This window comes from Numida meleagris, chromosome 1 (genome assembly GCF_002078875.1).
Source record: "Numida meleagris isolate 19003 breed g44 Domestic line chromosome 1, NumMel1.0, whole genome shotgun sequence".
NCBI classification, from domain to species: domain Eukaryota; kingdom Metazoa; phylum Chordata; class Aves; order Galliformes; family Numididae; genus Numida; species Numida meleagris.
The window spans coordinates 68,299,133-68,315,518 of record NC_034409.1 but is presented as its reverse complement, the minus strand read 5'-3'; the positions used below and the strand labels follow the sequence as shown (position 1 = coordinate 68,315,518).

Below are 16,386 nucleotides of genomic sequence, written 5' to 3'. Positions count from 1 at the left end.
TGTTGTGGGAAGGGTTGCCTATGAGAGCAAGATATGCTGATTGCACAGCTAAGACAGATGATCAGACATATTGGGCCATTCTTTCTCTGTTAACACTTCATACACAGGCTTTCGAAACCTTTTTAGACCTGCATTAATGCAACTCTTTCACAGCAGAATGCTCCTACTGAGAGGGAAAAAACAGCCTGTTGCAATCGGGGTTGGGCAGGAGAGGATAATGGTGAAATACCACTCTTCTACTCTTCCTATAGCTCCTGCTACCACAGTTGCTGCCAGTTAAACCACCCATTCCACTGCAATGTACAACTGCAGCTGCCAGGTATTTGACCAAATTCCAAATCAGGCAATATTCGAAAAGCTAGTGGAGAAAAGCCTCTGCTGTAATTATCACGACTTTTCTGAAGTTTGAGAATTTTATGTTTGGTCATTTCTGGGTATTTTATGCATCATTCTTTGGTTCTGAGAAGAATTAGAAGCAAAGTGATTATATTCTGCTTGTGTGTGTATGTCTGTGTGTGTGTTACATTTATGTGCATTATAATAGCATGGCTTCCTTGAGTATATGGCTTTTAAGTTTGCACTGCACATCTGGTCCCCTCCCTGCCACAATACTGAAATTCAGTAAAATATGAAGGATCTGGATGCTTCAAAGGTAGCTGTGTTTCTTCCCCCTTCAACTTTTATTGAAGCTTACTTGTTTCTATCCTTTTTTTTTTCATTGCTTCTATACTTAGCTTTCAGTTCTGTACTGGACCATGCTGATTGAACTTATGTAAGAATTTGGCTACTTAGGTGACAGCTGTACCTATATTTAAAATTTTTTAAAATGAATTCTGTTCCCCATTTAATTCCGTTTTCCTTTGTGGTGTTTATTTAAGAGTAAATATTAATAAGCACCAAGAATTGGCGTCTGTACTCCAATGAAAATAATTGCTTAATTAAGAGAATAATAACTTAATACTTACTAGTAACATTAGTGACCACACCTCACAGAATAAGATTTGTGTCTCATCAGTATCAGCCTAAACCAAAAATCTGGATCTGAATAGGTGGTGGGTATCATTCAAATTTCTCTTAAAATTACAGTCTGATAAACTAGGGGTCAAAATAAGTTTGTGAACCAAATAACAAATTTATAAGTGTTTGACTTGGCCACCGTTATGTATAGGAACAAAGCAATATTCTCCAGCTGCTACAAGCTTTATATTCTCATTCAAAATCCAAAGAGAGTAGTAATAAATATGTTGAGCCATTGTCATAACAAAAACTTTTGAACTGGATCTATTGCACATTGTTCTGGAAGAATTTAGCTGTTCTATATTTTTAACAAGTCAAAACTTCTGATGCTTTGGCTCTTGTACCATGTCTTTTTTAGCATGTAGTAAATGAAATGAAATCTACTTAGCTGCACCTTCTTGATAGAATGAAATAGAACAGATTGGAATACAGGCATACTACCAAAGTAACATGTTGCTCTTTTAAACAAGCATGGATTTTTTGTTACTGTTGTTTCTCCACACCAGGTTAATTTTTGCTTTATGACATTTTACCCAGTTTAATCATATTCTGCCATTTATTGCTATGTTCTGGTACGTACACAGAGGCCACCATTTACTTTTAGCTACGCATTTTGAAGGGTGCTGCCATTTTATGACAGAGTACCTCTGAATTTTTTTGTAAGATCTGCTAGCTTCCTAAATATCTGTAGTGGAAATGCTGAGTCATGGCTTGAGGCAGTGATAGAGCACCTGATGGGAAGGCAGGGCCAACCCAGGGGAGCTCAGGTACAAGCAATGCTCCTGAGTGACCGGAAGGGGTGAAGCCAGGATCCACTCCTTCCCAGACCTCATTTAAGGGTTGGCAGGGGGAGGGGAGGGTGTCTTTTGCTGGAGATCTGTGTCTATCTGGGGTCTTCTAAGGGTAAGCATTCCCCCCCCCTTTGTTTCTATGCCTAGGGCTGCTGTATTTGAGCATATCCTCACTTGCTGTAGCCTAGGATTTTGCTACTATGCTGTCATTGCTGTGTTTTCTATTGTATTAAGGTGTTACAATATCAAATTATTCTGTTAGACATCTCTTGATACTGTCATACTCCTTGTTATGACAGTGCCCTTTGTAGGGAACTTGTAAGGCAAAGAAGATGGGAAGGGTCTGGAGAGCAAGATATGTGACAAAAAGCTGGTGCCCCTTGGTGTGCTTAGCCTGGAGCAGAGGAGCTGAACTTTGTGGCTGCTGCAGCTCCTCAGGGAGCAGGAGGGCAGTGCAGAGCTCTGCTCTCTGGTGACAGCGATAGGGTACGAGGGAATGGTATGGAGCTGTGTCAGGGGAGGGGCAGGTGGTGGTTAGGGAAAGGTCCTGCACCAGAGGGTAGTGGACATGGAGCAGACCCCCCTGGGCAGGGGGCATGGCCTCAAGTGCCAGAGTTCAGGCGGTGTTTGGGCAGCACTCTCAGACACAGGGCTTGGAATTTGAGTGGTCCTGTGTGGAGCCAGGAGTTTGACTTGATGATCTTTGTGGGTCTCATCCAACTCAGGGTATTCTATACACATACATATTCTATGTATGTGTAAATTATTGTGGAGCAGATGCATCGAGAAGACTGACTTGCTGTTTGCCCCAAAAATAAGAATAAACACTTAATGCTACATAAGATGTTTAGCCTGCCAGTAATGAGAATGAACATGCTTTCTCTTTCCCTGGGTGAGTGATGATGTTATTTGTCCAAACTATTATCTTGAAGGGCACCATTCCTTTGGGGTCTATCACTTTTTTCTCATTATGCTACTTTCAGTGAGGTGTATTTGGGGAAACTCTGTAAACTCAGACATATTAGAGCTTCCTTTCTTATGTAAAGGGAAGCACAAAGAGTGTGGTTTAACTTTCAGCAAGATTATAGTGTTTTATCCTAAAATCACAACTTCACCACAGACGACTGATTTCTTTAGTAACTTTACAGTAATATGTCAGTTGGGGGGGGGGGAGGGGGAAGCCTAGGAAAATGAAACTATTCTGTATTAAACAAATGGATGCAAGTGGCTAGGCATACATTTGTTGTGTGGTAATTTGTGGAAATTGGTTTTTAGTTCTTTTTCTCTTCCAGATGTCCCCTTGATTATTCTCACCTTTGGCCTGTAAGGAGACATGGTAGAAATACTGGAGTTGTTTTTCTTCATTCAGATGGTGGCAACTATGCCTGGACCAGCACTGAACCATTGCTAAAGTGCAATGTCATGTTCTGGCCAAGGCTGGCTTCTTGAAATTATCTGATTTCCTGAACTAATTTTATAGGGATTTGAGTGGATACAATATTCTTCTATGCAGGCCATCTTTAGTTGACCTTCAAGGAGCTTCATCAAGTCCTTACCATCCACTTAGCTATGTTTAACTGCAGTTATACAAATGATGGCATTTAAAAACTGGAGAAGGGAGACGAAAGGAGGACGGAAGACAGAGAGGAAGTAAGGGGCAAGGAAGAGAAAAGCGGAACACAAGAACTCCACAAACCAAACATTTTTTTTTTTCCCTCAGTGTATCTTATTCCTTGAAGGAAATTGATTCAGACCCAAGAGATTCAACATTATAGTGCCTAAAGCAGAGTAGGAGTTGGTGTTAGCATCCCTTGAAATTTGGAGCTGTGACTCAAACAGCAAATGGAAAGCAGCACTTGAGTTTGGGCTCTCAGGGCACTTTGAGAAGGGATGGTGAGGATGGATATCTGAGAAGAGCATCTTGGTTTGTGCTTCCCTGAGGAAGTACCAAAATACTGGCTGTTCACTTTCCTTCTACTTCATTCCTGGTCTGGCTCCTATGTATCTATGCCTGTCTCATCTCATTGCATTCTCAGTGACCATATAGCTTTTTGTGATTTAAGTGTCATGTATGGACAACTCCTTCTCCAGTTCTAAATATGCAGGATAGTGTGGACTGTCATGGTTTGGTATTTACTTTCAGTTTTGTAACTCCATGATTTACAGCTTCTCCTCAGTTCAGGCTAAAATAATAACTACAAATGGCTGAGTCGTTCTGAAAAGGCATTGTTTTTTTTGATGAAGCATTTTAATAATTTTATTTAAAAACTGCACTTTTTGAGCATCAAAATCTAAGGAAGAGGAGAACACCCTTATGCATAGTGTGCCTTTATGACATTATCTTATACTTAATCAGTATAATTAAAAGTCATGGAACAGTGCAAAATGATGATTTCTTTATAAAAATGTTCTAGTAAAGAATATGAGGAAATTGCATCAATCTTCTACAAATAAAACTTGCAACATGGCACAAAGCTTCTCTTATTATAAATGTTAGAAAAATAGGAAGAGCCAGAATCCTGTCTGGCACAAATCTGCCTACCCCTACAGAAAGCAAAGTGCTGTCTTCATGGGGAAAGCAGGATCTATAATGCATAGCCAATATCCCTGTTTAGTGTTTCTACTGAATGTGTGACTGGAAAATATATGGTATTTACTAAATCAACTAACTCTAAAAGCTGAACAGAGAATGACTTTGGTCTTCAAACAGCCTCTGCAGTCAGCAGCTCCTTCAGTCAAAGGTTCACTTTAAAATTCTTTGAGTTTACAATGCTTTCATTTCTTGCATATTTACAAATGGACTAAATCCTTCCCAAACATGTATTGTTGTTTGACAGTCTCTTGTGTAATGCTCTGTGCATATGTTCTTGTTTTGTGGGGCAGCTTTTCCCCACAGATCTATATGCTCACTTTCTTGGACAGATTAAATTGGGAGACAGCTGGTCTGATTATAGATCAATGCCTTTAGTTAATCTGAAAGAAGTTGTACTTCCAGTTATAGAATTCTATGTGGTTTGGGTGGGGGGAGAAATATGAAGTTTTATGTAAGCCTGGCAGGCTAATATTTAACAGTCCTTGCTTGCCTAGAGCGCGTGGAGGTGAAGCTGTTTCTGCATTATGTGACTTGGAGTTGTTGCTCCCTTCAGAGAGGGGAGAAAACAAAACCATGAAGCTATTTTCTATTGCAGGTTGCCTCAAACAGGTGAACTATGGCTCAAGCATGCTAGTGGCAATATTAAGACTAATTTTTTGAAAAGAAACAATTTAGAACAGAAAAGTGTCTTTTCATATATTTTCTTTTCTTTTATCTTTGAGCTTAAGATCTTTCTTTCTATTACTTCATAATGTAACAGAAAATTAAGAAATAATTTCAGTATAAGCTAAAATTTCATGTATCACTTAGATGAACGTGGTGTTTAGAGGGGGGGAAAAAAGGAGGAAAAAAAGCATTATGTGGGAAAGGATGCCGTATTGATGCAAGGCATCTGAAGTGTAGGTGCTGGGAAAGTGCTCAAGAGCAACTATGTGGTGCCTCAAGAAGCAGAAGGTCCAGATAGCAGAAAGAGACAGCGTATCAAAGAGAGGCATGGAATGCTGATCTGCAAAAGAATGGACTGGTTATATACAATGGACTTTGCTCAATTGTAAATAATATCATAAATCAGTAACTGTAGCAAGTAATGGATGAAGTAATGTGTGAAAGGAGAAGTATATAATCTGTTATTAGCAGATTTTGCAGCACATCATATTGGTGTATTTCTGCTGTCCAGTGTCGCACGAGGAATAGGGGTGCTACATTATTAAAGCATACTTTTATTTTCCTGGCTCCTTCTGGCTACCAACGGCTGATTTACTCCTTGTTGGAAACTGGAGTGATTAAGCTAAAAAGCTCATAGATAAGATATGTTGGTGCACAGATACCAATGTGCTCTTCTTTTTGGCATATCTAACTCACCATGCTGGAGACTGTGGCAGGTTAACTTCTGTATTAAGTGTGAAGTCTCACACTTGCAGCTCAGGCAAGGAACGCTTTTTATCATGAAAGACAGTCTTTCTCAGAAATTGTCCATTCTCTGTGATAGCCATAAAATGCAGTGTGGTCCTGGGTGCAGAGTGTCAGACTACTAAGTGAACAGCTGCAGTGTAAAACATGGAGGTGTTGGCTTGTTCCCCATGGCTTGGTCCGAGCATGTAGCTGGGGCTCTCCCATTACCCATTGTGGCAGCAGAACCACCAGTGATGATCACCGGCTACAGCATGCTGATACGCAGTGTAGGTGCAAAGCTGGGTCCCACAGGGCAGGAGGTCAGCCACAGGAGACCAATTAACTTCCTTTTAGAGCTGCAAAATTACTTTTCTTAGGAGGCACATTAACAAAAAGAGCTTTCCAGCATGAAGAGAGTATTAAGATTGTCTGGTTTAAGGAGAAAACTTCTCTCAAACCTTTTTTACTGGCAGAGTGAAATCTTTTTTACAGCAGTCTCTTAGATATAAATTATGCGTTGTTATTAAGCAGTAATCAAATGATTCAAATGCAATTTAATGTTTTTAATTAAATCATTTAAGATCATGTTTTGAATGCAGTGCTTTAATAAAATGATACTTTCTGCTGCTCTTTTATGAAAAACTTTATTCACAACCTTGAATATTTTATGGTGCTAGGGGGATCATATCTCCAATGCTGCCAATCTGATAAGGAAGTCGTGAATGTAGTTTCTTCACACATTGGACAGACAAGTATCTGACAATTTGTTAAACGAGGACATATTGCGTTGAAAATGCAAATTGATAAAATAACATTAGGATTAGAAAATATAGCTACTTTGTATCAAATAACAGACAAGGAATTATCTGAGGTATTACTTAGACAATTTGCATTTAATTCAAACTCTTACTAATCGTTCCTGGCTGGTAGTTCTCTTGCTGAACTCTGCCCTGGTGTGTGAATGAGTGTAACATCACTGAAGTCCAGCACAGGGTTTACTCCTCTAATTTGCTCTGTAACAGCAGTGGGTCTTGTTTAGCTGCTGAGCCAATGGAGTTGTGTGTGCTCATGAATGTCACCCTAAGCAAAATCCTGTATTGTTCTTCACACCCCAAGATCAAGCTGTGTGTGTGTTTAAGTACGGGTAGTGGAGATCCATGGGGGTCTGGACCAGTCATGACCAGTCTGAAACTATACAGAGCTGTGATGGTGCTGGCTGGCAGTGCCTGCTGGAGTAAGGGGTGTATTTCCTTCAGTCTGGAGGAGTTAGTGGAAGCGGGTTTTCATCTGCTCCCTAGGGCCCTCTGGGGTGAATAGCACGGGTTATTCTCATGATATCCTCTTGGTATTCTAGTCCACTACAGCCACCAGGTAACGAAATAGTACTTTACTTGTCCTATGTGAGCAGCAAGAACAGAAAGCTGCAGATAGGGTACAAATAGACAGAAAATTCAGCAGAAGCTTCACTGCTGCAGTGATTCTGAGAGACCTGTGGGGAAAATGGGAGGACTCAGCTTGCTGGCTGTTTTTCCCAGCACTTTCCTTTCAGGGGACAGGTCCTTTGGAAAAATGCAAATAGGTTGTATGTCTGATCATCTAGTCATTCAAAAATAAAGTTCATGGTTAGTATCTCTCATGTGAATGTTTCTATGGAAAGGCTTTAATGTTTTCAATGAGCTGCTCCACTTAACTCCAAGACAACCATTAAGTCCTCTTTTAAGTGTTAGGAAATGGGGCTATCTCAGATGCTGTGGTTGCCAATATCATGATGCTTGCTGTTTGCAGCAGCTCATGTCTTCACCTTTTCATCTGCTTCCGGTTATTTAGACCTTCTTGCAAAATGTAGCAAAAGGAATAGCGCTTGTTGCTGCCAGTAGTCCTGGGAGATTTTTGTATAGGCCCTTCCTCAGGAATGTAAGAAGAAAATTTCCTTTACTGTACTATGATAGTATGCTGTAAATCATATTGGGCACCAAAAATGGTTGTTATTAATCTGCCTAATGAAAAATTTTGAGTGACTTTCACTTGGTTGTATATTTTATCTCCACCAGCTTCGTAGTTCTTCAGTGGCAACAGTACTTTCTTTTTCCAGACTTATCCTCAGACACTCTTCTAATGTCTGTCTTCACTGTTGGACGAGTTGTACCTTCTAGGGAGTCTGGATTACAGATTTCAGAATCACTGGAATTATTTCTTCACTTGTGTCTAAATCTTGGCTGGGAGGGGAGAAGTTTTTTAAATAATCAAAATGTTTCATTTAGAAGTTTTTGGAATGTTCTTTTCACACAAAAACAGGTGAATTCTGTACTGACTGAAAATATTTCAATGATGAAGACTCTCCCCTTATGACTGAGCCACTCTTTCCTCTCACCCTTTCCTTTGCATTTCTCTACTCCAAACTAATTTTTTTGTTTCTTGATACAAGGTGGCCATAAAACTGACTTGAATTATTTCTTGATGTTCAGTGTAACTCAGTGGGACAGATTTACATGCTTCCATCTGTTTTGCACCATTGAGACAAGGCAAAACAGACAGTGCATTCCAGTGACTCTGGTCTATGCAACTGTCTTGAATAGTGAGACAGTGAAAGGCTGCATCTAGCAAAAATACTCTATTTCTTGTCTTTTGAAAAAAATCAAGGATGTGGTAGAGAGCCAGATACTCAATGGCAATGTTTGTGTGAGAGAGGAAGCATTCTCCTTGCCACTTGCCAAAAGGCAGTTTTTTTTTTTTTTTTTTTTTTGTGGTGTTATAGGTGACACCTCTATGAGAGAAATCTACTTCACCTCTCACAAGGCGAGCATCTGCTGCCCAGACAATGTATTTTTACCTTCTTCCTCCTTTGGTGTTTGTATGTGTTTTGCTTTGGGTTGTTTAACATTTCTGATAATCACAGATGCTCTGAGTAATAGAATAATGTACATTTTGTTGTGAGTGAAGTTTGAGCATGAGCAACCATAGCAAAAATCTGTATTATACTTCAGTTAGCTAAAGCATAATTGAAGCGTCTGAGTTTAAGTTGTCCCTTCACCTCCTTTCACCTGCCTTACAGCTTCCTCCTTGGGAGCGTTGCTGCAGAGGGCTCCTGACTGAACAGAAGGCCTGGCATTGAATTTGACATTGCTCAGCACAAAGCCTGGCCTTCGTGGTTCCAGTAATACTGATATTGCCACCGTGGCTAATTTCTGAAAGATGTTTGTATGGATGATAATACTGGCTAAGAAACTCTGTTTTTCATGGGATGATGCAGTCACAAGGAAAAGGTAGTCAGTTTTCTGCTCCTTGCTTGTAGGTCTTCCTTGGAAGTGCCCAGAGGAGGTGAGGGCTCATGGCTGATGCAGTATGTGTGTACTGAAAACTCCTCAGTGAGTTCAGAGTGTCTGGCCTCATTAGGCAGCCCTGTGACCCATGTTATTGTGTTATCAGAGCCCTGCACAGGCCTGAATTCCTATCCCCATGGTGTCCTTCTGGGATAGGAAGTACACATACTCCTGTTTTATAGATGAGGCTGAGACCTGGCTGTGCTGCAGAAGGAAGATGTGATGTGCTGCAGTGTTAACTGCAGCAAACTAAATGAGGGTAAGAATAGCTGGTGCTGGCAAGTGGTATGCAGGCCCTCTGTGGGTGGATGGTATGTTAAAGGCTGTGCTGGCTGCGTGCTGCCATCCATGCCAGCTGCTGTCACTGCTGTGGTTACACTGGGGAGCTGAAGTTAGCAGGCAATGACCTAGGCTGTCATTCTGCCGTTCAGATATAGCTGAAGTGATATGCCCAAGGTCACCAAGAGAGCAAGTGCTGGAGAAGTGAATTGGGCTGGGGAATTGGGAATAATGCCGCTACCTTGGAACTACTCAGAAAAGCACTGTTTTCCATCTGATGTGGGAATTATTAAATGTTTTGCTAGTACCAGAAGCTGATTGTAGGAAGCCCTCACAGAGGGAGTGAGTTGCTGAAGCCTGGTGTCACACAGCTGTCATGGTGTGGCCAGGTACATATTTGTACTGATGGCTGTATTTCATACTTGCTAATGCTGATGTCAAAACACTGCAGTATCGCTAGAATCAAAGTGGCTAAATGGAGCGCTTATCCCACATACACATTTCCCCGTATGCATGGGGGATGAGGGTCCATGCCTGGGAACACTGCTGCTCACTGGGGGGGGAGCTGCAGTCACCTGCTGGAGCATTGTGGAACATGCGTGGATGAGGCCTCATGTCAACTGAGGGAGGGAGGAGGTGACTGCAGAAGCTTGATGTGCAACAATTTTCAGAACTGCGGTGAGGTAGTTCAAAGTGAATGAGCCTTTTAAAATTAAGCACAGGCAGCGTAAAAGGTACTTCACGAAATATCATTCTGTTTCTAAGCGTACAGCCATTAGACTTCCCAGAAATATGGATGAATTTAGCTATTGGGCTAATTTTCAAGGCTTTCACTGGATCAAGTGATTATCCTGTCTTACTGCGGAGCACTTCTATCTAGAATGCTGGATGGGATTTTTCCTGTTCACAGAGCACAAAGCAGACACCTCACTTGGAGTAAAGTGTTTAGTCTGAGTGAGAACTACTCGTTGTGTGCACACATGTGATTTATTTATAACAGATAATTCCTGCTATCCAGATGATTTCTTCAAGCTTCCTTTCAGTCTGAGCCAGGGCAGTCTTTGTCAGTTATGTAAGGTCTAGTAAGTGTGGCTCATAAGCAGCAGCCTTTAATTTTCATCCCCACTGGAAGATAAGAGCTATTCCCCTTACCCCACGAAATAGCAGGGTTGTTTTGGGAAAGGCTGCTGCCCAGCTGGGAGGGCGAAGAATTGCACACCCCAGCAATGTTGGCAGATTTAGTGAAATAATTGTGATTGAGCGGAGCCACTTACAAAAGGCACATGGCTGGGCAGGTCTCAGAAAGGAGAGAGCTGTGCTTTCAATTTACCTTCCCTTCCAGCTCTGCACTGCTCTGGCTTTGTCCTCATCTTCACAGGCTTAATGGGCAAGAGTTTCAAGAGTCCTCCAGGAAACAGGCACTTGCCTGGCTACAAGAGGTAGCTGTGCAGCGGTAGAGGCCTGTGTTGGTTCTTCCTGAGTGGACTTGGTTTATAGCTTATCTACTGTATTTCAAGAATACGCTAAATGAAAGTGTGGATTTCTACAAATGAAATGAAGTGGTACTCCTGACTTTAAACGCCCTCTGAAAATTAAGACTCCAACTGAGATTCTAAATGGAAAGTGTAATACCATTTTTGCATTCCCTCAAGAATAATAGAATTTTGTAGCATTAAAAAAACAAATTTGGCATGCTTCTTTGTCTTTAAGTTTGAGTTGAGGACTATTCCCTTGCCATATTAGAACATGCAATGTCTTTTGCATCTCAAAGTGAGTGGAAATGGTAGCATTTTACTCCTTTGGTTTACTATCTCGTCCATGGCAATACAGGTGATAGACTGAAATGAAAAAGGCTTGAAGTGAGTCAAACTGGAGGGGAAAAAGAGAACTTGCATAGTTTCATCTTTGCCTTGATGCCCCCCAGGTGCCATTTGAATTGTCATTCTTCTGCTTCCATTTAGGCACACAATTGCAGCTGAGAGTAAAATCCTGTGTAACTATAAACCTGCTTTGTCTCTCTGCACCGCGTTATGACTTTCACCTACATGGTCTTCTCATTTCTCTAATTACTGGCTCAAAAAATGACTCAAATAATTGTACAACCCTAGATTTATTCCTATATTCTGTATTTGATAACAAAGGAATTAAAAGATATTTCTTTTTATAGCACTTATTATGTGTAGTTTGCAGAGGGGGGTCAAGATAAGGACCTACATTACTCTCCTAATTGGAGGACTGAGGTGAGAAGAGCTTGTGGAGATTTGGACTAAAGCTGTTAGTGGCACCTTCTGGCAGTCACGGTTACTTTGTTTTAAACTGAATTTGTTACCATTACCTAGGAAATACATACAGAAAGTCATTGTACTGTTGCAAATATTGTCCTCCCTTCAGATTTCAGTAGGCTATTTGTGCATGTGCAGAACTGGTTAGAATGAAGGCAGATTGTTGGACTGTGTGTTTAAAGAAGTCTGGTGTGCAGAGCATGTATTATCCCTGTACAGCTATGACAAAGCAAAGCAAACGTTCACCAAATGGCTCTGAAGCATGCCTCTTTCCTTGCTCTCCTGAGCTGCATCAAGCTGCTGTTTAGACTTTACCACGGTGGAGAATGTGTGGATGTTACAGCTATGCTTCTTAACAAGTCTGTTCCATGAAAAATTTCCAACTCAGTGTGGTTACTTCAGTTGAGAGGAGGGAAGAAGCAAGCCCCTCCTATCTTTTCTTCCCCTTGAAGGCAAGAGGAAAGATTTTATGCAAGAAGGGAGGAAGACGAGGAGAATATTTAACTATAATCTCCCTCTGGCGAGTCATGTTCTATTTAAAACATCAGTGCTTCTAAGCAGCCGAGCCTGGCAGGCCATGCAATCTGAGAGCAGATTGAGCTCCACAGCTTGCAGTGAGCCCCTAAGCCCCCACATCTCTCCACCTCCCTCTCCCACATCTGCCTCTCCAGTCTCCGTCACCTCTGCACAGCCATACTCCCTGGTGTGCATGTGAAGTGCTGGATGAAAATGCACATGCGCTGGACTCCACAGTGCTGCAGTTTAAGCATGGATTTGCTGTAACTTCCTTATTTTCTGCTTTTTCTCTTGCTGGAATATTACTTGTTACTTGCTACTGTTTTTACTACCATTCTTTCCCACCTCTTTCAAGCCAAAGCTATTCCCACCTTCCTCCTCTGTTTCCTAGAACTCCTTCCTTTTGCTTTATTTCACAAATAAGTCACAAGAGAGACCTGCATTGATAAGTATGTGGTTTCTGCACTTATTTCCCCCACCAGTTGAAGGAAGAGTATGGTAAAGGAGAGCTCTTACGCTGTTCTGGTAAAACTCATATTGAGAGGTACCATCTGTTTTTCCCCTCCCAAAGAGAAGGTGAGGATAGTGAAAAGGAGGATCTGTGTATTTCCTATTGTGTGTTTTTGCAGTAAATCTTAATGAATACCAGGAAATTGGTCTGACTTCATCTTTTCAGCCTTGCCTAGAGCTGCCAGCCCAGTACATGCTTAGCAGCATCAGGGGAAAGCATGTCCTCCTTTCTGCACTCCCCAAATTGATCTCTTTTTTTTTTTCTATGCAGATAGAAAAGTAGCAACAGTAATGGACTTTCCCCAGTGGTGGTTGTTGTGTTTGCAATTATAATTGGAAGCACTTATATGTTTGTTCCATTTGATAATATATGAAAAGACCCTTTGATTATTCTTTTTCCCTTTTAAAGTCTTAACATTGCTGAAAATGTGAAACTCATGCTTTGTATTTTTATACTAGCTGCCCTTTAAAATATCTTTGTTCATAATTACCTTTTTTTTCGCAGAGCCTGTTGTTATGTTAGTCTGTGTTTTTTTTTCTTTTTTCCTCCATCATGAAAAATATCTGATGGTCAGGATCTTCTCTGTAAATTAAGATGGAAAAGAACCATAGTCTCTTTCCCTTCACCTTTAAGGCTGCCTTTCACTCAGGCCAGCACGATTGGAAGTGGTCTCAATCTGTTACTGTCTAGCGTACAGCAAGAAGTCATTGACTATCCCTCTCTTGTGGAAATCTGGTAGATGTCTTGTGGGCCAGGAATGTCTTTTAGTTTTATTGGGGGTTTTGATTTTTTGTTGTTGTTTTGATGCTATCAACCTTTGTTTCACTAGTAAGTGCACTTGATTGGAATATGAAGCCTCCAATGGTCTCATTTTCTTTTGTTCAGCATATCAGGAAAAATAAATAAAGCTTTGGGAAGTAGGTATTATGACCTTACTTGGAATTTGATAGTTTTTTTTCTGCAACAAATTTCCACTACAAATAAGTGGATGAGAATATCCTAATCAGCTATTGATACGTATCATCCAGGTCTAATCACTTTGCCTTGGAGAATTTTGATTTGGCAAGAGCAGGTAACTCCATGTGCCAGAAAAGTCTGCAACAGTTACTTGTAACAACCTCCCTTAGCTTTTGGCATCCCTTCTTCATCGTGTTTGCATCTTTAATATGTGTAGACATATGCTTATGTGGCAGAGGTATGACTAGGCATGCGAAGCATCCATTACAAGCAGTTTCTGATTTTCTGTGTTCATGCTAGTCCCTCAGAACACACAGTTTGCTAGTTCCTGTCGCCAGGCTCTTTTTGTCTTTTATCTTCTCTTTACACAACCACAATTACCCATATTTGTTTGTGCTTATAAGTGTTCTTTTTTGAGTAATATCTGTTCTACTGAGCTTGATCCCAGGATATACAAGAGTCTATAATCTAACACATAGTTTCCTGAACATTGAAAGCAATTAACCTCCTGAAAAAACTATTCAAAATATCAGTGGAACTGTTGAAATAGTCCTGTAGCTAGGCCTTTTAGATCCTTAACTGGATCCCTCTCTTAGCCATGTGCTAAATATCGCGCTAAATTAATTCTATATGGCTTCCTGACTTGGCTTTTCTAAAGAGTTTAGCAGTCATCTGTGCTGCTATATTTCTCCCCAAAATGTTTGACTAAAATGCACCTTTCACTTGTACTAGGAAGGCAGCTCTCCTGAGTTGTGTAGCTTCACCTTTATCATTTAGGAGCTGAAGCGCTTTATCTGGGCTCTAAGAGAACATCCAAGTTGCCAGGTTAAACATTAAAAAGTAGGAAACTGCAGATTTATGATTAATTCAACTGCTTTTATACTTACGATGACCTCTCTAATAACTGGATTGAACAATGATTCTTTAAAGCCCTTTCACTACATAAAATTACTTCATAATTTGTCTCCTCTCAATACAAAGTTGTGCATTTCCTTGCTGTGAAGCGATGCAGCAGGCAAGTGAAGCATAGGGCAGCCCTATTAAGCACAATGGTTAGTAGTGTGCTGAGGCACGTACATGTGCCCAGGCACTGCAGGGAGAGCATTCCCTGACAACCTGACCTAGCCTCTCATAAATTTGTGTACCTAGCTGCAGTCATGGCAGCATGTGGCACACCCTAAGTCAGCAGTCAGTAAATGTTAATGCTGTTGTCAAAATGCTGAAGGCTTTGAAAGCATTTCAAGCAAAATGGCCTCACTTAGTTCTGTATTTTTTACTTCTGTTGGCAGTTTGAAGAAATGTCTACGGGATTGCAAGGAACTGTAAGGCCCTGTGTCAAGCACTCCAGACCTAGGAAATAGCAGGAGGAGGGCTGCCTGTGTGTCCTGGCCTTTCCATGCTGCCTTTCTATTTCCAGAGTGTGAGTCAAATCCTATCCAGATGTTTGCTTGTAGCCAGCGATTTGTGACTGGAGCACAGTTTAATAACTCATTTTTCCTCCTTACCACTTGTTCATCACCTCCTCCTCTCTGTAGGAAGTGAAAAAATATTTTTTTTAAGGGTTCAGAGCCATGAACAAAGTTAATCCAATAATTGCGGTAATTTATGAGTTGATGATTGATAGCAGAAGACGTAATTACTCTTTTTCAACTTTAGTTAGCTCACTGTGATCAAATAAGATTGTCTTGTTAGGTTATTGTTCAGTGAATCGTGCCCCAGTGCTATGTGCCATGCTGATGGTGCCATGGTTTGCACTCCTTACATCATGAATTAAATCAGTTTTGTCTTGTTTATCAAAGGGCATCATCCTACAAACACTGTGGACACTTTAAATTTACTAGCAGGATAAATCTGTGTCTGAGGATTGCAGCAACCCAATGGAAAGAGATTTCAATAGTTTTCAGTTCCTACAGATGCCTCTTTGCTGGTTTTATCCCATGTTACATTTATATTTCAATTATCTTTGTGCTTCTATTTGGTTTTTGCCCAACCTCTTCTCAACCAAAACTGTCCTCAGACAAAGGCTGTTGATGATACAACCTTTGAGCCATGCTTGCCAACACAGGAGAGCCTGTAAGTTAGCTCTTAGGCTTATTTTTATAGTGGGCTCTGGTCTGTATAATTTCATAGGCTGTCCTTAATATCAACAGATATCAGAGTCTAGGTCACAGGATTCCTGTGTGTTTGTGCGCTGCACCTGACCTATCCTGTCTGTACACAACTACTGCTTACCTACAGTCATTGTCTTCATAACAGACCTACTTTATGATTTGTACACAGTGCATCTTTGGTGCACGTGTGCATCCTTACCTGTATGTTTTCATTTCAGATGGCTGTCCATTTAAATCAATATTGGCTTCACACCATCAAAACAAGCCTAGAAACTGCAGTTCCATAGAGAAATAGCCAGGGAATTTAGCCAGGGGTAAGTTATCTATTGATATAAATATGTAGGTGGGTCTGAAAGTAATGCCTCCTATTTATTTCCATGGAAACTACAACAGAGACAAAGAGCACAGTAACACTATTTGATAGAGCACATTTTCAGCTATAAAACACTCTTTTTCAACATAGTCAACACCGTTAGCTATGCATTTGTGCCAGCAGTGAATTAGGAGCCTGTATTCTGTGCTTATAGAAATCTGCACCAGCAGAAGTGACCCACTGTTTCACAGCTGTTGTGATGGCATTGCTGCAAAAAAAAGTTGTTCACACAGTCCACCTTTCA

The 16,386-nt window shown here is 40.8% G+C and overlaps 1 long non-coding RNA gene across 2 annotated transcripts in view; it reads left to right on the top strand.

Moving 5' to 3' along the window:
• Positions 1 to 16,386, top strand: part of LOC110396403 — a 73,189-nt gene that overhangs the window by 54,834 nt on the left and 1,969 nt on the right. For both annotated transcript variants that reach the window (XR_002436950.1, XR_002436951.1), the window contains 2 exons: positions 14,948 to 15,078; positions 15,988 to 16,083. This is a non-coding gene — a long non-coding RNA (uncharacterized LOC110396403). The remainder of the gene's footprint in view (positions 1 to 14,947; positions 15,079 to 15,987; positions 16,084 to 16,386) is intronic.